At 41.6% G+C, this 22,548-nt stretch overlaps 1 protein-coding gene across 6 annotated transcripts in view; it reads left to right on the top strand.

Annotated features, from left to right (window-relative positions):
• KLHL29 (kelch like family member 29) overlaps positions 1-22,548 on the top strand; it is a 405,515-nt gene that overhangs the window by 280,924 nt on the left and 102,043 nt on the right. The gene's annotated exons all lie outside the window — the stretch shown is intronic.

The following is a 22,548-nucleotide window of genomic DNA, read 5'->3' on the forward strand; positions in this document are numbered from 1 at the left end:
TGCCTCTATCTGGCCTCAGTTTCTTCTGAACCACGCATGCTGATTCACTTACCTCCATACAAATGACCCTTATATACAAACAGTTTCTTTTCATCCTTAATGTAGCATCTCGGAAACCGAGAGAGCATCTCAGATACTCAGAGCCAGTGCCTTCCTGTGGTGGATCCTGGAAATGGCCGGGAGGACCATAGCCACGCTGGCCCCAAATGTGTGTGCTTATAAGCAGCTGGGGAAGCAGCTGATGGCACTGTGGGAAGCATCATGTGGATGCTGGAAATCGGCTGAAGGACAGAAGTCTTCATTAAAAGGCCGTGTGTATATTAAAATGCATAGGTGTATAAACAGGGATCCAGTCAAAACAGAAAGAATAGGAGAGGGTGGGTACAAGAGCCATTTTTTTTTTTCTTTTGGAGGAAGCTGCAAGATTGCCAAGTTATTATTCTTACTTATTTGTTTGGATTGCAGCGAGTTTTAGAAATGCAAGGCTAGAAGGGGCTTCCTGGCTCATTGTGTCCAATCTTCTGCAATCACAGGTAACCTTGTGCGAAACATGTAGTTTAGGAGAGTCCAAGATTCCCTTGTCTTTCGTGCCAGCTCATACCAGGGGCCACAGAATGCTTCCTTTCTGAAATTTATGACCTGGAGTGGAAGATGGAAAGTCATAGCTGTACTCTGCCAAAGGAAGACAGGAAGAAAACTCAAGGGCATCCCCAGCAGCGTACGTCCTCAGAGTTTTCTGTTTGTGTACCTGGGAATTTGTTCAGTTTTGTTGAGTTGCCTACCTAACTGAAGCCAGCTCGAGAGAATTGTAAATCAAAGTAGCTCTTGCAAGTGTCTGTACTAGAGAGCCGGGTAGCAGCCTGCAGCCGTTTGGCAGCGAAGGATGCAAGTCGGCGAGATCCAGCACCTGTTGGGCTCTAAACACTTTTCTTAGAATTCACGCAGCTGACCGGCTCCTGGGGGAAAGGCAGCAGCTGCAGAGCAGCAGTGGTTAAATATAGGAAATGGAGAATGCCACATCCAACTAGAAAGGGAAAGACGAGGGCAGGAATCTAGCCGCAATGAAAATTCTTCTTGGTGAAAAGGGCCCTGGGGTGATCAGGAATTTTTACACCCTCTGTTTTCTCTCTTGTCCACGACTGCACCTACAATTGCACACTACATCAGCCTCAGATAATGCCGGGCACTTGGTCGGCAGTGACTGTATTAATCAGTGTCACTTCGGGAATGTTTTGGAGTAGCATGTGAGGGCTCTGCCTCTCACTGCAGGTCATGTATAGTTGCTGAGATGTGTTGTCCTTAATTTGACTTGATTCTTTGTAGCACTTTTAATAGCGAAAATGCTGTGAAAAGCTTAAATATGAAGCAATACAGCTTTAGCACAGATGGATTTTGAAAAGGACGTTCCACCTTCTCTAATCTTTTACTGAGATCAGCAAGTAAAGCAAAGGGAAGGACAACCTGAAAGATAATATTTTTCATTCTGATAATCTGCAGTACTTTAATTTCACCCAGGCATTTACATGGCCCTTTTATTGAAGAGTCTGAGTGTTCCTTTACTGTAGCTGGAGGACTGTTAAAAAGGAATAAAAAAGAAAAACCCTTTGCTTAGCCACCTTTCAGGTGGTGCCAGATATCCTCGCAGAGAAAGGGAACAATGTGAAGTTGAAGAGGCTCAGCTACAGATTGGAAGATTATTCCTATTCTTCAGACAAACACAACAAAAGAAGGCAAGAGGAAAGAGCAGGGAGGAAGAGAGAAACTCCTGTTTTGCTTTATTCGCATGCTGCACACGTCGGCAAGAGAGAGGCTCATGGCACACAGGTATGCCACAGCCTCTGGCCCTGGCTTACTTCTCTGTTCTGGGAGGACATCTGGCCAGCACGCTCTCCTCTTCTCCCGCCCCTTCTCCTTCACACTGGGCTGCTGCAGCTCAGGCTGGCTGAGCCTGTCGTGGTGATGATATGCGGTTAAATTAATTCCAAAGCTGGTCAAGCTTGGAATCAATTAGACAGGAGACAAAAAAGGAAGCTGGGAAAGAGAGAAAAACAGACCAGGTGTGAAACAGCATGCAAGGAGAGGAAATAGTGGGCATGGTCCTAAAGGTGGCTTAGGGTTTGGTTTAACACAGAGGATCTGCAGGTAGCAGGAGCATCACAACACTGCACATCCATACAGGATTTCACTAACTGCCTCTTGGCCGTACAATCAAGATAGCATCCAGAGCTCAAGGAGGGTTTTCCTTTCTGTTTCAAGGACTACGCTTAGATGGGAATGAAGGTTCCTCAGCTTAATATACAGTAACCAGCTCAGTTTACCTTTACCTCATTCCCTATGGCTTGACCTTGCTGTTGAGCATAACCCAGGCCCAGGAATGGGCAATGCTGAGCAGTCATCGTGCTCTCCGTTCACAACCTCAGCATCTGCTGCAAGTTTGGGCCAATAAATCACAAATGTTGGGAGGAAAGGATCACCTTCCTACCGTGTGTCCTGACAGCAGTTCCCACAGTGGGAGTCTGATCCTTGACTGAACCTCGAGGCACTGCCATATGCAAATAGTAGTAATCTCTGGTTTGTTGTTCCTCCAAAGTCGGATGCGCCTGCATGTGTCTGTCTGCTTGGGAGCTTGAATAAACCCAGTTGAGGTTTGTTTGCTTTTGCAAGCTTGATTAATCAGCTTGATTTCCAGAATGTGTAAAATACTTCCCAGTTGGTCAGAATGGCTTTTTCCTGTCTTTCTCCCAAGTTTGCCTTAGAGAAGATTTTTTAAAAATACATAGGTCTTAATCTTTTGGTACCTTGAATGCCGGCCTGCAAAACTACAAAACAGCTGTCTTCTAACTCTGATATATGTAATGTTTTACATTTTCTCCTGCATAATCATCTTAGAGACCCCGTGAACAACATCAAAAAGAGTTAAATTTCAACTTTATACATCAAGCCAGGTATAGAATCATAGAATCATAGAATCGTTAAGGTTGGAAAAGACCCTTAAGACCATCGAGTCCAACCGTTAACCTATCACTGCCAAGTCCACCACTAAACCATGTCCTCAAGCACCACGTATGCCCATCTTTCAAATACCTCCAGGGGTGGAGACTCAACCACTTCCCTCAGCAGCCTGTTCCAGTGCCTGACTACCCTTTCAGTGAACAAATTTTTCCTAATATCCAACCTAAACTTCCCCTGGCGCAGCTTGAGGCCGTTTCCTCTCATCCTATCACCTGTTACTAGGGAGAAGAGACCGACCCCCACCTCGCTACAGCCTCCTTTCAGGTAGTTGTAGAGAGCAAAGGACTTCAGTAAACCAGGGTATTTTAGGAGCTTCTTTATGAAGCCACTTAGACAAACTTCAGTATAATAATCCTTGGCAGGGCCATCAGAATTGCAGCCTCTACCAACTTTTACACCTTGCCTGCAAGTTAACCTTGGTTTGTTTTGTACAGCTGCTCCATTATACTTTTGTTACATTATTTTTATTTACATACTAATACTTTACATATAACATTTATAACTAGAAAATAAAAAGTAAAAGGACTGCATCAAGCAGCCTCTGATTTGTGAGTGCCTCCCTGGTCTTGCAGCCAAGAATAGTGCTTTTCACTGAAGTCGGTGGGACTATGTCCTTCCTAAATTGCCATACCTGGTCAAAAGCATTTGCAGAGCCCCGACCCACACTGTTACATGAGACTTCAACTACTTCAGCTACAGCAGGGAAAATTATGATTAGGTCTTTGAATCTGTTTCTAAGTGCTGGTCCTAGCTTTTCCACATATACTGTTAGCTCTTGAATAGCTCACCAGCTGATCTCCATCTATCATCAATGGAGTAAGAGGCATTTCTAGAGGGCTGGCCATCTTTTCCGTTGATTGTAGAGCAAACTTTAGCAACTATCTTGGGATAAAGATGTTACGTTTGGATGCTGAGTTATAAGCCTGGTACTTCTTGCAGACTGCCTTACAGGTCTCCTTTTCCTCATTCATCTTATCCATGGTTCAGGGGAAGAGGTGGTTTATGGTTATTTCGGATTTCAAGTTCTTCTTCCAAAATGCAAGCTTGGGCTTCTGTATTTCTGTTAGAAGTTATTTGAACAGTTCAGAGGTGCCTTCCAACCTAAATTATTCTGTCGTTCTATGAGTCTAAGTTTTTGAACAGTTCCTTAAAATTAAAATTAGGTGGGGAAAAGCATAACTTTCAACTAGTCACAGAGCTACTTTAAATCTCGTCTTTGAAAGTTTCCCTTTCGCTGCTGCCTGAATTGTACGCAGTTTGCCCTCCAGGACCCATTTGCTCTCTGTTGGCAAATCAGGTTCTTAGACAGATGAAAAGAATGACGGGAATATTTTTTTCTTGAGTCTCCTCTCCAGAACACAAATCTAATAGGCACTCTCTTCTGGTGTGCATGCAAGCCCGTTAGACATCCTGTATGTTCCCATATGAGAAGCTGGTACGTTTGATGCTGAAGTCAGTACTATCTGGATATGTTGAGTGAATTAAGCCTCTTAGACCACATCTACACTAATAAATTAAGTACGTATGAGATGGGTCCCTGGTGCAGAGATCCAGCTGGCACAGAACAACCTGCATCCTTCTTGTTAAACTGACCTGCTCATCAAGAGAGGGTGCCTGTGTGTAAGTAGTCTACTGGGAAAGGTCCCTGTCCTGTTGGGAGAATGTTATTTGGCCCAAACCAAAACCATATGAGTGACAACTTAGTAGCAGAGACAACTGAGTTCTGGTGCAGAAGGGTATTCCCTGGCAATGTTGAAATTACTAGTACAGATGTATCTTCAGGGAACCCATGCTTACAAACTGATATTCATGAGTTCCAAGTAAATGCACAGTTTTCCTTCCTGTCGATGCATGTTTTTTCAGGTTGTTTCATCGGGAGGTTTTTTTGCTTTTCTCCCATACTCACTCTTAAAATGGTTCATTTTTTGTTTTCCTGCAAATTCTGCTTATTACCCCCTACTTCATAGGGTCACTATGATGCTTTCCATCAAATCTTCCTGATTCATTAGGACTAGGAATGACAGCATGCTGTTCCTTCAGCCCACATACGGACAGTGTCAGATGGAGAACATCATCTGCCAGTAGAGAAGCTGAACCTTTCACTTCAAATCCTGGCTTTTTGTCCCAATTAAATAAATGAGCGTACACTGACCGCCATAATTTCTGTGAATTAACCGCTAGAGGGAGGCATGGCAGACTAAGCTTATTTTATTTTTACAGACTTTGTACGGTACACAATTTTATATACTTTGCACATCCAGTTTTTCTTGTCCTTCTCTTTTCTGTAAACTAAAGCCAGTTTTTATACAACCCTCACTTGTTGCATCCTTATCGGGGTATTGGTTATTGGCTGTTCATCACAGACACCATCTCACGGCTTCATTTTTATGAGGCATCTAGTAAACTGTCACTGTGCTTGCAAAATATATTGCATTTTCGCATAGTGTGAAATAGTGGATTTTGTAGTTCATTTTAGTAGCCAGAATTCTCCAAACATTCCTTCTTGGTAGTTTTAAGTGCAACAGAAGCAGGCAGTCAAACATTGCAATGGCATGTTATTTCATGTAAGGATTTTTTTTTCTGCTTTCAAAACTTAAAAACCACTGCCAGCAGTGGGAATTGATCAAACTGTAACATTTGTGTGTGACGCCCTAATAGATTCTATAATGCCGTTAGCTTGGCTTACAACATGGCAGCTAGACAGGCATATTAGCCGCATCCTTTTACATGCAGACCTTGCTGTTAAATCGTGTTTGGCTAATCTTCCCTTAGGGGAAATTGGATTTTGGCCCCTCTTCCACCTCGAAACCCACTGTAAGATATAAAATAGGTTTTTAGAAGTCTCTTTTTCTGTAAGGCACTTTAATTGGCATAAGGTAGTTGCTCCTATAGAGACACTATCGATTAGCATTTTTATTTTGCTATACTTTAAAGTACACCACTTTCAAAAGCATTTCGTGAAATACCAAGGCAATAAACCTAGCAATAAAAGGCCAGAATGGGGAGTGACTTGGCTTGCTTACTCCTACCTGTCTCGTTTTATTTTTTTGTTTTTAAAAGTGGCAAATGGCTGAAGCTATTTTTCATTCTCCTCCTCACCATCCCTTTAGTGAAACCCAAACTGGACATGGGAGTCGGTGTCAAGTACACAGCAAGATTTGTCCCCGGAGTTGAGGGGACCGGAGTTCCAGGTAGCCTTGTCCAGTGCAGCATGTTCTTCAGTGCCCACGTCAGGAAAAAAGCAGGCACAGCCTGTGCTTCGTCTTCCCCTCCTTCCTTAGCATTGGGGTTGCTGACAGTACTGCAGCACCAACCCTGAGGAAGTGGGACAAAGTCATTAGAGAAAATAGATTTGGGGGATTTTTCTACAAGAAAATATGCATGCATCTTAACATCTCATTTGATTTTTCCAGCATACTTTAGTAGACTTTTTTAAAAGTCTTTGATGCATTATTTTGTCTTTGAAAAGATGTTAAAATGCCTCATTTAGTCCTCAACACCTATTTTCAGCATGAGTACATTGATGACCATTCTCGGGGCTTTGTTGCTTTGGGCTTTCTTTGTTCCCAGAAATTAAGTAAGTTACAATTTTAAATGTGACAGTCCCTGAAGTTAAGTCTGTCTCATGTCTGTGTCAGACTCAGTTTTCTCTTAGTTAATGGGTTACTGACAGCCTGAAGTCAAGAAGTCAGATGTGTTCTAGCCACCGAGCATCTCCCAAATGCCACGTTTTTTCAATTTGTCTTTTGTCTTCTACTGCTGATCACATCCTAAAAGGAAAAATAATACTTGGCCTCTTTCTGTTTGTCAGCACCAGTGAAAATAAAATTTAAGTATGTAGATGGCAACACTATGTGTCTGGAAACCTGTATTTTCAATAAAGTAAATACTCAAGTTGCCAGAGCTTTGTAGCAATAGAGTACATGAGTACTCAAGAGCAAAAACATTGAGTGAAAACAACTTGGTGATCCCAGTCCAATCTTGTTACATTACTTATCACCAAAATCCAGGGCTTGGAGGCAGAATAATTTTGACCTAAGGCGAAGCATTCATTTATTTACTCTGTGCTTTCTTTTATAGAAACCATTATGGAGATACATTGCTTTGCCTGGATCTTGTGTTTAATGGTACTTTGCATCCATCTATGCCACTGAGACGGATTTAATTTTAGAATGTTTCAGAAGCGCCTTTTCGCCAATCAGACATTCGCTGTACAAAATCACCATGAACTGCTTTGCTTCTCAGCATGGCTCGGCTTTATCCTCAGTCAATAGACATCTTATCAATCCTTGTTCAAAGACATTCTCTTGCTTCCCCTGGGCTAGTGCTGGTGATAGATAAAAAGTCTGCAAGCTTGGGTTGTGATTTGTTAGTCCCAAGTTATTTGAGGCAAATGGATAATAAACAAATTTTGAAAGTCCACCCAGTTCATTAAAACTTGAAGCAGTCATTGGAAAGTGTGGTGGGGTTTCAGAGGGCTCTCAGCTTCACAGCGTGGCCCATGATGATGCATGTACAAACCAAAATGTAATATAAAGTACACTTCTTTCATCTTCACAAAGAGGTTTTATCATACAGCCTTAAAGACCTTTAGATCTTTCCACATCTGAAAGGAAGATCCGGCATCTTTTGGAATTTCTCAGTAGAGATTCAGAACCCCTTTAGTGACTATTCCTTTGAATCTCTGGGTTAACTGTCGTTTTTGTTTTGTATTGAAGTTCCTTTTTTATTACCTTTACACTTACAAGGGTCATTAGAGGATTATCCCTAAACTTCAGAATATTAGCAATTTCTGACAGCTCCTGCTATTTTCCTTCCTATGGTTAACTTGAGTTTTCACTTGAACCAAAAAATAATTCTTATCATTACTTTATCTTAATTCTAAAAATCTCCCTGAAGAACATCTTCAGTTTTCTTTAGTGTCAGTGTGATAGTCTTCTACCTCCAATCAGACAAATGAAAGGTTTCATAAGAACAATTTTTCCTTGTTAATATTAAGAACGTTCTACAGCTATGGATCGAGACTACTCTTTTCGAAGCAAATTCATTGGTACTTCTGTAGCAATTAGATATTATTAGAAAATAACTTCATTTTTTAGGCATTTGTCTATGGGTACATGGGAAAAACATAAGCAAAGCTTCTTCTTTAATGAACATAAAATATAAGATGTTCTGCAATGAAAATATACTCTGTGAATAACTAATTGTAAGCTGTGCATATGCCCAGACAGCTTTCTTTCCCCATCCACTAAGCTTTCAAAACAGCCATTAGTCTAAAATAAACAGCCATTTCCAACTGGGAAAATTACAAAGAACCTTTGAGAAGGCTGGGCCATCTGAGGATGCTCCAGTACGAGAAGGCAAATCTAAAAGCATTTAAAACACAGAGAGGTTTACTCTCATGGGCCAACATGCTAAAGACTGAAGAGAAAATGAACGCGTATCAGCAGTGATATTAGCGTTTATTATAGTAATGCAATGACTGGAAAAGTACAGGTAAATGGTGAAATGTGATACATCTGCCATCTGTTTTAGCCCATCAGATTCTTAGAAAGCCAAATATACTGGCACGGAGAGACTGCTCTGCTGCTGCCTTAGTTCGCCTCATTACTCTGGATGAAAAGTTTCTATAGGCAGGTGTCTCAAATGTTACCAGTCCCGGGTGCCTGTTGTAGGGCCTGGGATAAGAAAATGTCTCCAACCTCACAAAGGTTCCTGAAGCACAGAAGCAGAGGGAGTGCCAGGATATTTTCTGAATTAATTTGGAGAGTTGTGACAGTGGATTCCTTCTACATCTTTCCTCCTTCTTCTCCTTCTCCTCCTCCGCCTCCTCTTCCTCCTCCTCCCCCTTCTCCTCTCCCCCCACCCCGTCTTCCACCTCCGCCTCCTCTTCCTCCTTCCGTACCATCATTCTTGCTTTGGTAGAACCCATCATGCCACCTCCTACAAAGAGATTTGGAAGAGAGAGCTCTCAGATTAGAGTTTCCATGTCTCTGTTCATCAAAGGCTGCAATAAAAGTCACCAGAAATAGAATAATGGGGGCAGGTTTCTGGAGGTCCCTAGTCTGTCGGGATACCAGAGGCTCAGGAATGCCAGTGGGCTGTAAGCAGATCACAAAGAAGTGACAGGAACTCATCATATAACACTGGACATTCAGCTGAGTGAATAACTATACTGTCTCTCTGCCAAATTATTTATGGCTTTTGAAACAAAGGGAGCATTTTAATGGATAAATTATGTTATAAGGCTTAGAACTATTAAAGTCCTACCTAATTCTGCAGGTGATATCATTTACAACTGTGAGAGGTGGAGAGAAGAACTACGGACACAAATGTTTTATTTTTCTTTAGCTGAAGGAAGCAAGGCGTATATGGGTATGAGTCTCAGAAACAGATGCGTGCAAAAATGTATACATGATTTAGAGCAATTATGTATGTAAACTTGATAGTAATGCATGTGACAGATGACTAAAGGCCTAAGGGTCGCTTGCATGTGCAAAATTATCCACTGATTCTTTGGACCCAGTTCTCACACTATGATGTGACCAGATTAACTCCCACCCCTGTGGAAGTGAGACCCTCAGAGGATACTGAAGGGTTTTTCTCCCATCCCTTTAAAAAAAACCATTGTTTTTCATCAACCTGTGTTGCACATAAAAATGTAAAGGAGAGTAAAAATAGCTAAATTGAAACAGTGCCCTGACCCGCTGCCTTGCCATCATGTCTTGTACACTAGTTAGATGTGATTTTTAGAAAAAAGTGTAAGAAATTGTGCAGGAGGCACTTGTAGGACCTCTCCTAAGCTTATGTAGTTCATTGTTCTCATTTGAAATCTCCTTCTAGTAATATTTCATAATTTCAAAGTAGAAAGAAATCCATGTGGCAGAAGGATGAGAGTAACAGGATTTTCTCTTTGTTTACCTTTTATGCGAGGTAGCTGGAAAGGTAAGTAGGGTTTCTCTGGGGGTAAGGAGGATTTGCTTGATTTTTTTACAAAGGTTTTCTATGTTATTGTCACTTCAGCATGTTCACTTTCATCCAAAATCAGTTCAGCTTGTATTCAGAACTGAAAGAGATTTCCAAGACTGAAGGGTCTGAAGCTTATATTTTCACCGTATTTTGATATCAGTGGGTCTCGCTATTGTTCCACTATTTTTTAATTTGATTAGCTCATATAAGCCAAATTTCACAAAGGGTTCCTGTTCTCAAAGACAATTTTTCTCCCAATTTCGTTAAATAACTAGTGAGTAGAGAAGAGAGGCTTCTACATTGCCTCCATAGAAGAAATGTGGAACATCTCAAGAGCATTAGGAAGGCCTCACTTTTTCTATCAGAGCTCAGTCTTCCTGAAAACCAGAAAATGCAACCATGAGACTCCCTCCCAAGGAAACCATCCTTGCGTGCTCACAGACTTATTTGTTTTTCTTGGATGAACGTCCGGTGGCCAAATGTTGCTCCCTCCTGTGTTACGCTGATATAATTGAGTGAGGCATTTGGCTTGTTGACTAATAAACATAAAACACAATTAATTGCAGGGGTTCAGAGAAATCTCAGCTGTGGAAGCTGCTTAGAGCAATGCAGCTACATAAGTTACATATCTGCAGAGGAAATATTTTACCGTTGTATGACCCGTCAGATTCTGAGGTGGCAAACGGTTTGACAGGGCTGACACTGTGCATGGCCCCAACATGTTCGCTGGCTGGAACAGGTCCCTTCCCACTCATTCCCCCACCCTTTAGACAAGGAGGCCAAGACACAAAGTTGTGGTGACTTGCTAAGGTTCACAGAGCATATCTGTCACACTGCTTTGAATCACAGCACTTCGTCTCGGCAATCTGCTCCTCTCTTCTGAAATAAGAGTGACAACACATGCTAACACACATACTTGTTTAGATCTCAGTCCCTAACGTTGATTTACCAACAGGGTTTCAATTTCTCCTCCCATTATTCCCACACGTGCTCTTTTTTTCCCCCCGTATAGGACAGAGTCATGCACCAGCACAGTCCTGCACAAACCCTGAATAGCTCTGCATGTGTTCAACTTGACATGTGGGAGTTCTGCAGGGGATGTATGTTTATGGAGGATTAGGGACTTGAAGTAGGTGGCACTTCATGATTTCACTGACTGAATGATTCAAGCTGCCTTTGCAAATTAGCCATTGGGACCATACTGCATTTGTCTGGAGGCTGCAGTAGTTTGAGTGGTCCTGAATGTGGAATGAGTTCTTGTTATCCTGACTACAAAATTGTTTTCTCTGGGGTTTGATACCACAGTTTCTGCTGGTCTGCCATGCTAGTGTGTTAAGTTGTTATCATGTGCTTATATTCTTATCCTAAAACCACAATAAATAAAAAATCTTCAGTGTAGAGAAAGAGGACAAGTCAGGCAAGCCTGCCTGCTAAATTACTTTCCATTCCTGTGGTGGTTTCTCTGTGTTTGGATTAAAAGAGGTTGTCAGTGTATGCTCATACTGTAACTGCCTGCCCTGTCCCCTGGCTAGGTATAAATAAAACCTTGGCAGGTTCTAGTACAGCATCTTGTTTAACCTCTACAAGTACCAATATTTACTCAGAAATTTAAAACAATGCATTCAGCCTTCTCTTACTGGAGGGCAACGGGAGTACAAAGTGGCCAGTCATGTCCACGGCGTGTCTGCTCTCCCCGTGGGGTTTCCCTTGCGTTATCTCTTGGCTGTCTCCTTTTGTTTAACGTAAGAACTGAATTATGAACTGCTCAGGAATTCCAGACCCATTACCGCAGTCTGCTTTGCAGAGAGCTCTCTGTTAGGTATTCAGTGATGGCCTTTCTCTTACCCCCCCGGAATGGAGCTAGAAATAAGACATTTGCCATTCTGCATTTTCCAGCAGTTGAGTATCGTGATAGCCACGCTTGCAAATCGACAGAGTTGTGTCTGTGCTTTCATTATGCAAACTCTTTTCTCTGGTTCCTCTAACTTTTGCTGTTGCTGTTGTTGACAGTGCAATGGATTTAATCATGTGTATGGGTAAAACAGCATAGAAGAAAAAGCTTGGAAATTCTGCCTATTTAAAACAAAATTCACTTATTAAATTTAAAATAATAATAGTATTGCACTGTATTTCCCCCACATTTTCTCATTACAGAAAAGGGATTAAAATCCTTACAAGGGCATGTAAGGGGTTGTTTTCAAAAAATGCATTATTACTCAAAAAAAGAAAAATCTTCACCTCTGAAACAGTCTTTTATCAGGCAGCCTGGAATGAAAACATGCAACTTGAGAAAGCCACTGAGTACACAGCAGCAAAAAAGAGATTATAGTACCCCTGCATGGTCTAGATATTGAAGTAGACCCCTTTACCCCTTCCTTTGTTGCCTGAATCCCTAGAGCCTTCCCCTCCCTTTCGCCATGACACTTCTGCAGTCTCTTTGAGCTGCTACGGCTTCCTACCAGCCTCAGTCTGTCTCATTGCTGCCCTCCAGCCCTGGCACTGCAGTTCACTCCGCTTGCTTTTATTTTCTTTCACCCTGACCATTGTCTGTCCCCCTGTCCCCAGAGGGGCGTAGGGATTAGCACACCAGTGCACTGGCATCAGGCTCTGGGCTCCAGGCTGGAGTTAGCAGTTCTGAGCTGGGCTTTAAGAACAGAGATCGCAAGGGGCAGCTGGCACAGCGGGGTATCACACATAGGACAGGTAATAGGAATGAACAAAAAAATTAGTACATCTCAAATCCCACCTCTTTTGAAGACCTGAGTTCCTTTTGGAAACTTGGATTCACAGCCTCAAACTCCATCATTTAGACCTTTAATTCATGTATGACCAAGTAGAGGGGGGATCGCAAGGAAGAGCATTCTCTTGGGTAGAGATCTTGCCTGACAAACAGGAAACCCAGACTCAGTCCCCTCCTCTGTGTTAGGGACTCAAACTGTTGTCTCCCACCTCTCACGGGAATAGCCAGCCTCAATAGCCTTGGTGTGGTGTGCTGGTTTGGGCTGGGATAGAGTTAATTTTCTTCACAGTAGCTAGTATGGGGCTGTGTTTTGGATTTGTGCTGGAAACGGTGTTGATAACACAGGGATGTTTTTGTTACTGCTGAGCAGTGCTTACACAGAGTCAAGGCCTTTTCTGCTCCTCACCCCACCAGCAAGTAGGCTGGGGGGGCACAAGGAGCTGGGAGGGGACACAGCTGGGACAGCTGACCCCAATGACCAAAGGGGTATTCCATGCCATATGACATCATGACCAAAGGGATATTCCATATGACATCATGCTCAGCATATAAAGCTGGGGGAAGAAGAAGGAAGGGGGGGACGTTCGGAGTGATGGCATTTTGTCTTCCCAAGTAACCATTACGCGTGATGGAGCCCTGCTTTCCTGGGGATGGCTGAACACCTGCCTGCCGATGGGAAGCAGTGAATGAATTCCTTGGTTTCCTTTTCTGGCATGTGCAGCTTTTGCTTTCCCTATTAAACTGTCTTTGTCTCAACCCACCAGTTTTCTCTTTTACTCTTCCGATTCTCTCCCCAGTCCCCCTGCGGGGGGAGTGAGTGAGCGGCTGGGTGGGGCTTAGCTGCCAGCTGGGGTTAAACCATGACATGTGGACACTATCTGTTGAAGTTAGACTGCTCTGCGTGGTGGTAATGGAGCTAGAAGATGAGGCAAGGAGATCCACTGTAGCAGACTAAATCATCTGTGAGGGTGGGAGAGGGCCTAAATTTTGATGCCCTCTTTGGAGCTGTTGGACAGTAAATACCTGTTTTGTAGAAAACAGATGTTATAAGGAAGCTGTAGCCCCAGGACATCCCTCACAGGAGAAGTGACTGGGAAAGTTGCACAGCTGACAGCAAAGGAGAAAAGCACAGGGCTTGGTTTAACTGCGGATGCCAAGGGGTCTTCTGGAGCAGTGAGACAAGACGGCAGGACATTCAGAGATGTGGGGCAGTATATGGTTGTGGGGAAGCAGTGGTCACTCCAGCCAATGGGCCTTTCCACTGGCCATCCAGGGACCTGACGGTGTTCAGGTGTACATCTAGGCATCCTAATTCTCCTGGTGACCATTAATGGTTGTGACTGTGGTGCCATTTCACTTTTTAACCTCGCTAATGATCCAGGCCCCTGGTGCATGCTATGCTGTGTGCTGGATGTGCATCTAGTTAAGTCCCCTTGTCATAAAACAGGCTGGTAGGATGGTCTGCGAGGGGTCTGGAAATCGCTGTCCTGCTCTTTTATCTGAACTTGGTGATATTCTCAGCATGTGTTCAAGAAAGATTCGATGGAAAGGCTAAGGCTATCGTTCCTTGAAGATGAAACAGGCTCCTAGGTGACTGGCTGAGATCCTGTAGGACTGACAATTTTGAGACTGCCAAGATTTACTTTAATTATATATATTGTATAATTTATAATTATATATATTGTATAATGTGTATATAATTAATAAAGTTAGGATGTCTGGAGTCTTGTATAAGTTAATAAGTAACCCAAATTAATAAATAAAACAAATACATGGGGCTACTCATAAAGGGAACTGCAAATCAACAGGAGGAGAGGGCTGCAGCTTTCTGCACAGGCAGTTGGAAGAATCAGATTTTATGAGTTCCCTGAAAAATGCCCCAGCTTTCTGTTTGGTCGTAGGGGTGAGTTAAGACATTCATAGTGATCTGTGGTGCCCTGCGTGATTTGTGTTCTGCAGGTCTAAAGGAGACTCTTCTTTTATGTGTGGGCATAACAGCTGAAATTAGGGGAGACATTTCTGGTGAAGATTTCAGGGGTAAAAAACTGGCACACTGGAGGTTGCCTCAACCATTGCCTTCTGGAATATATCAGCTGGAAATGAGATCAAAATGTCACGTCTCTACGTGATGGGGTTGTACTTGGGCTGATTTCAGGTCCTAGCTGTTAAAATGGGTCTGGTACTAAGTTTGTTGAACAATTGCATGGCAATCAGAGAACAGCTATAAATCAATTTGCGAAATACAGCCTGATCTGCATACTTTCTGCTAAATTGTCTTTCATAGTTTAAACTTTTTTTAAGGCTCAAAATCTGCTAATGATATATAATACACAACCCAGATATATAAATTAGTAAATCCACAATATCATTGCCTTTATTGCACAGAGTATCAGTCTTGCCCTGGCTACTTTCAAGCTCTGTTTCTAAATCAAATGCATGAAATACCTGTCCAGCTTTCTTGCTGGAAAACATTAACTTGGGATTTTATTGTTGCTACTGAAGAAACTGTTCTGCTCAGACTGTGAAAGCAAAGAGGAAGAAAGTTTTACAGATGCTGCTCGTCCTTTATGAATGGCTGTGTGTTCTCCCGTATTAAGACTGGATTAGGGGAGAATCAAAGGGAATTCTCAGTGTCATCAATAGCTGGTCATAGGAAGCTGTGCAAAATTAAGATTCAGAAAGGATGGCTACTTCACAGCAGTGAGCGGAGGTCCTCCCGCTAGACCTTCTTGCTTAAAGAAAAGAGAAAGGTTCACCTCCAGTGCCCCTAGACCAAAAAGATGACAGGAGCAAGTAAGCAAAAATATATTTAAAACCAAGGGGAGAGATTTACATGGGGTGTGGTGTGTGGAAGGAAACCACAAGGCTGCAAAAGACCTTTGCTAAGTGGAGCAAGAGGAGAGAAAAACAGATACATCCTCTTACATCTGCAGTGAGTCACCACAGGTCATGTTTTATGGGGGTTTTATTGCATGTTTCATGTGTACCTTGGAGAATAAAACCATATGCATCTGATTAGATTACTTAGTACTGGGAGTGTAAGGTAAGAGCATAAATTGAATGCAATTATTTTTAAAGGAAATTATATTCCTGCTGCTTTCTGTCTGTCTGCTGTCCTCTATCTTTTTCTTTTTATTGTCTCTGTTATCTTGGTTCTAAGATGGCTTTCACACCGTATCTGCCTTGCAATCCCCTGGTTTGTATGAAGGCAATTCACAGCTCAGTGCATTGCCTGTCTTCTCTGATTGTTTACAACTGGTTTATTAACCAGGCTTTGTCTTGGACTATCTTTGCTTCATCAGGAGGGAGGGGGAGAGCACAGTTGTTCATTTTGCATTAAGCATGTGTGCTGATGTGGAAATGCCCAACCATACCCCTCAGTGGAGATATCTGTGTTAAAATGAAACCAACTTTTATAGGAAAAAAATTAATTTACTACCAATGCAAGGTTATTACTTGGACCATATAATCCAGTGTAAGTATGTGATATTGCCTCCACCTAAGAGTCCTGTATTCCTGATTAAAAAGTGCCAGAGGGGAGTATATGCCTTGCAACCACTTATCTGCCCCGTTTTCAATTTCACCTGCTACAATATTCCATTTGAACTCTTTCTTAGAATTTTCCAGCTGAAGTGAAATATTTGACTTTCGCATTGGGCTGCAATTTTGGGGTGAGAGGGCAGGGGCTTGAGAAATTTCTTCCTTTTCCCCGCTGCCTTCCTGTTCCTTCCCCTAGAAATATGTTGCCGTAAGTGCCTTTGGCAAAATAGTGATTAGCTATAATGAAGATCTGTCTGAGAGAGATTACTGCCTTTATGAGGTGGCATTTTTCAATGTGACTGTGCCTGCACCTTCCAGGCAGTTTGCTTTCTCTGTCCACAATTATATTTATTTATTTTGTTCTATAGTTTTAAATACCTGGGCTAGGCAAGGCTGATTTATTCATATTATTTAAGTAGGCACAACATGTAATGTACTGAACCACACGTTCTAACATTATATATAATCTTTGCCCTCTACAAGAATGAACCCATGTATAACTATCCACTTGCTCCCCAGATTCCCAAGAAGAGAGTTACGCTTTGCAGCAAGATTGAAAAACTATGTTGAGAGATGTATCTAGTCTAATGATTTTTGGATCTCCTCTGGGCTCCAGACCTGTTTCCTGGGGTAAGATTCATCTCACCTTACTTCAGGCAATCTATAGGGTAGATGTTGACATTTGAGATAGTTGTCATGGGCTCTTCTTCCAGTCAGTGGAGATCTAGACGAGCATCAAGGGAGTCTGGGGCAATTAGTCTGATCCTCAAAATGTGAATTGTGCATGTGACTCCATTGGCTCTGTTGACTACATCTCCACTGTCTATTGAGAGAGCCATGAACAACTGGCCCATCTGTAGACATCTACACCAGTCAGATGGGTCCCAGTCCTTATGTCCTACTAAAACTTCAACCTGTAACTCTGCAGATGTTTTTCCACCAGCTCAAGCTCCTTTTACTCAAAACCAGTGATTCACTACCTCCTTTACTCAGCTGCTGTGAGCAACAATATCATCTCACCTGGCCTCTCCAGCTGTCTGTGTTCAACGTGTATGTCTCCTTCCTCACAGCCAGGTTGAATGCACAAGTCTTGCAGCTTTTTCTGCCTTTCCATGATACAGGCTTTCCAGGCCGTTCTCTTTTAAGGAAGCTACTGGAAAGGTTGTAGATTGTCTTCAGGTTGCCCAACTTTATGAATCTCTCTGTTGCCCTCATTCATTCTGCTTCATCAAATATGCTACCTGCATTCATGTTAAAGGTCCTTAAAAAGCTATGCGTTTCCCACCTACCAATTTTTAGTCAGTACTGTTAACTATTGAAAAAGCTGCTGTGCTCAGACATCATACCTGAGATATCATATCTGCTTAGGAGACCATCTCTTTCCTTTTCAACGCAGCACTTTCTTTTCCCTTGCTGCTCCTTACACTAGGGAAGTATGCCTATAAGCTTCTCAGAGAGCACCACATAGTTCTCCTTCCAGTCCCTCTGGAAAACTCTCCTCCTTCACGTTTAGCATGGGCCCACAGGTAGCTCTAGGAGATCTGTACTTAGACACAAGCTGGATCACCATTGAGACACCTCCATGTCCATGGCTACCGTACACATTGGTACTTTTGAGCTGCCTGTCCCCTTGGAAGAGTAACATCATTATGATTTCTCCCCTTGTGCCAGGCAGCATTTTGGCCGTATGCAGTGGTCCTCATCTACGCCACCATTTTGACTGAAGCCCTGTAGGAACCCATGGCAAGCTCGGTGTCTGCGTTTCCTGTTGCTCGAACAAACTTTATTCTGACTTGCATTGCTTTTCCCCTTCCCAATGCTTGCCCATTCATTTTCTGAAGCTGCGCTTCTCCCCTCCGCCACACACTCTCACCCACACACGCTGCAAAAATAAGGAGAAATAATTTACTTTTTCTTTTAAAACATGGGTACACACAGGATTGACCACTTCTTCACCTTTTGAGAGTAGCGTTTTGTTAACATCATTTCAATAGAAGTCTTTATCTGTGCTTTTACAGGTCTAGCCTTTTTAACCTTCTGCAGTATGTTCTTGGACTTTATGATTTTAACCAGATCCATTATTATCTAAATACTGGGGAAGCAGGCAGGGGAGGAAAGAAAGAATGACAAGTGACTCCTTAAAGTGCTGTTCTCGGTAGCTCTTTACAACGTACATTAGGAACAGCAGGGAGAACAGCTTTCATGGTAGATCTGAGCCTGTTAAAAAAGAAGTTATGGTGCATAGTCTCAAAAAAAAAAAAAGGGACTTGTGCATATCTGTTACCATCGGTCTCGGCATTTCATGTTTGCATACGGCGATCCTGTTGTGCCTAGTCTAGACAGAGCGGTGTCAGGTTTGCCCCTGCTGCTTTACAGTCATGCTGGCTATAGTTTGCTCATGAACAAAATCTCTTTAGGTGTTTTGGGATGCACAAGGCTTAAGATCTTAAAATGCTGCTCTCTAGAGTGTATGTTCCTATTAATGGGCCCATAAAGATCCCCTTATTTATTATTGTTTAATTATATGCAACCTGTTGCTGCAAAATAGCTGTGCATAATTGCTATTTATTTCTGTGCTGGCTTGTGTGTACGTGTATTTAAAAGATACATTTTGGGTTTAGTGAATTCTGTGTTACTGATTGTTCAAAGTGACTATTTTCCGTTGTCTTTTCTCTAAATGTTCTTTTCATATTTCGAGTGTTAGTGATGATATTATTACATTGCTGTTAGCTATTGAATGAATGATTGCTGTTGTATTCTGAATGTGCTGATGCTGAAAATCTGTGATATAAATAAACTTCCTCTGGTAACATCATTATAATAGCACAAGCAGCAGAAATTTATGGAAAGAACAGATTAAATGCTTAGACTTAAATTCTTCAGTGTGCAACTCTGCTTAAACTGCTGTGTCTGAATTTTGGGTTGCTGAATCAGGTGGAAAAAATCAAACTGACACATCGCTTGTCTGTGCATTTTTACTATGATATATTATGTTACTAAAAGAAAAAGCTCAAAAGCTACCATTGATAATCCTGGCTAAAACTTGGAACATAAATTATTAAGATCTGTAGTTTCTTTTCAAAGTGGCCTGGGACTTAATGCATATATCACAGCAAGGAAATGTAACATCAATATGTGCTTATGCATTATAACATGAGACATTTTTATGTATGTAATAAAGCATTCACTATGTAACTGTTTATCTAAGCAACAGTTAGGAAGGTTGAAAAATTCACACAGTTAATCATATTTATTTAGCTAATTAACAACTAATAGCATTAATCATAAAATGCATGAACATTTGAAAAGTAATTTATTATTGAATATGAAAACTATTCTCAAACTTGCTTTCCAAAGTATATTTTGTTTATTTATATTCATAAAATCTCCCAAGATACCCCGTCTCACTATTTCACGTACTTATCCCATAAATTGAAAATGCAGGATACAAAGTACCGTATCAAGAATTTACCAGAGGTACGCAGACCTCCACTAACCATCTCCAGTTATCCTGTGTAATCACTTCTGGGCTAGGGAAATGAGACTCCCAAAGTCAGTGTTGCTTATCTCCGGATTGCTGTAGTCACCTACACTTTGTGCGAAGCTTCAGGATTTCCCAGAAATGAGTTGAAAGGTAATATTATAATTATGCAATAAGAGTAGTGCACTGGTCCCCAACCTTTGCTGCCCCTTGGCAGCAATACCGAGCAAGTAATGGTGTACAGTGGGATCATAATTTGTTCTCCCTGTCAGCCTTAAGTGTTAACTCCTTAATTCCCTGGAGCTGGGAGTAATGTCCATTAACAACCTGTTGGGAATTAGTGAAAAAGCTGAAGACATCACCAGTGTCTGGGTTTCTAATTCAGTAGGTTTGTTCTCTTCCTTTTGATAACTTTTTTATTACAAGTTTAATAGTGCCCAGTGAGACTCACTAATAAATGAATGAGTGTTCATTTCCTGCACAGGTTTTGTCAAATTTGCCCTATTATCTCCCAGGTTCAGACTAAGAGTAATAGAGTGACACGGTTCGGCTTTGAAAATTGAGGAGAGGGAGATGTGTCTCTCTGGGGAAAGAGCAGGAAGACATGAATAAAGGCAAACTTAAAGAACAAAATTGAAAACTAAAATAAAATCATGTTTTACCTATATTTTTCAGATGTTTATTTGTAACTACGTTTAAATTAATCGAAGTAAATGACTGAACTCAGTGGGTACGCGAAAGCTGAAATATATAATCACTCACAGAAAGTGTTACAGCAACACATTAGCAGTGCTGTGGAGATGGCTGTGTGGGAGGCATTTTCATACCAAATCTTTTTTTTTTTCGTTATTTGTAATTGTTTCAGGAAAAAAATACATCCCTTCAGGGCTTTGGACTGGAAGAGCGGGTGCTTGCTTTCTTTATGGCAGTGCATTTTAAAATTGGCTGTGTTCTCTATGGCCATTTTAGAGTTATCATACTGTGGTACAACTGGTTTACACCAGCTGAATTTTTTTCCAAATGTGGTTTGTCTGGTTTGGGGTTCATTTTCGATGAGCTGAGTGTTAGTTTATTGCAGAAAGGAAAGCTTTCAGTCAGTAAGTCTAAACTGACTTGGACCTTAATCCTGCAATGATTTATGCACATATTTAATGTGTCCTGTAGAGCAGCCAATGGGCCTGGAGTCTGTGCTTTATGGTAGTGCCTTCCTTTGGAAACTGGAGAGAGACCCACTGATGGGAAGCTTTAGCAAAGAGTAGCCACAATGAACAATAACTTTAAATGCTCACTTAAAGTGGGCTGCAAAGCACACAATTAAACACCTGTTTGAGTCTCATCATACTGGGAGACCGTTTCCAAATATTCAGAAATTACCTGGGCTTAAACCTCATAGAGATGCTGTTAGAGCTGAAGAAATTGAATGTAAAAATAATGAAGCTGTATATTTGTATGCATGTGTACAATTTGGTATTGGATCATTTCAATATTGAACTCAAATTCTGAACATAAGTTACATTTCTCTTTTACACACAGCGAACGAAACTGCAGTTCAGCCATATTATGATCTAAGCATATACTAATATATTGCAATCTGTGTACTCAAAATGGTCATTTTAGCCTGCAGGTATTTGTGCATTTAAAATTATGCATAAGATCATATAGATAAGGCCTATAAAATTATAAATTATTGTAGTCCGATTGGATTATGACAATTATGAGATTATTTTAAAAGTATATAGGCTTTTGTAAACTAATCTGGATACCTAATTTGATAGATAATAGCATCCTTTTCTGGATTTTTGTGGTGGGGGAGTGCGAGGAGAAAGGGGAAGGTTTTCATCCCTCCTATAGAATACTGTAAAGAGATTTTAAAGGAGGAATTTTAAATTATATAGAAAGGTTATAATTTTCTATGAAGTTATATGGAACTCAGCACGATGTGCTGATGACTTATTTTCATGTAAATTCTTCATCTTGATGTAATTCATATGGCATCAGCACTGATAAGTAATCAGACCTTTCTGATAAAATCTAAAGCACAGAAGAATAAGTGAATGCCGTGCAGTTAACTCTTAACTGTAAAGCCATAATATAGAACTGGTTTCAACTGTGTAATCCACAAAATATACAAAATCCACGGAAACCGGAGTGACCGCAGTAAACGTGAGCCTGACGGTGGCTCACGGTACTGTCCCACACAGTACCGCGCTGGGTGGGCTGCTGTGGGACACAACCACTGCAGCCAGCCGAGCCTGACCTGAAGCTTGCTAAGCTCCCGCCTGGCGTACCGACCTCAGTCATGGGCAGTGGTGTATTTTACTATCTAATTAAAGTTATGCGTACGAGTAGGCTTACGGACACCGTCCTCACTCAGAGTTGAGGATTCTTTGTTCAGATCCCAAATGAATTTTGTTTGTGTGTGTATCAGTGTTTTCTGCTACCCAGGGACAAAGACATATTAATACTTATTCAGTCTTTTGTAATATCCTTTGCAATCTTCAAATTAAGGTGCCATGTAAGTATATTGTAGTGTTGTCGGTTGTTCTTGTTATTAATCCTGAAATAATAAAATGTGTATTAGATAGAATCAGGGCAGCTCAACGGTATATTGCAGGCTATAAGCTTTCATTAACAGCTACAAGAAATTTTTTGTTAACTCCGTGTGTGTAGAGACAGGGAGGGAGAGGAGCCGGAGGGAGTGTGATTTGGGCTTGATAAAGAGAGGATAAAACAGGGGTAGGATTTGGATTCTGGTCAGATCTGGCTGCTCTTCAGCTTTGTCCATCAGTTGTCTTCTGGCAATACA

The sequence above is a fragment of the Nipponia nippon genome, unplaced genomic scaffold (genome assembly GCF_047370975.1).
Source record: "Nipponia nippon isolate SJK-2023a ecotype South Korea unplaced genomic scaffold, ASM4737097v1 scaffold_4, whole genome shotgun sequence".
NCBI classification, from domain to species: Eukaryota; Metazoa; Chordata; class Aves; order Pelecaniformes; family Threskiornithidae; genus Nipponia; species Nipponia nippon.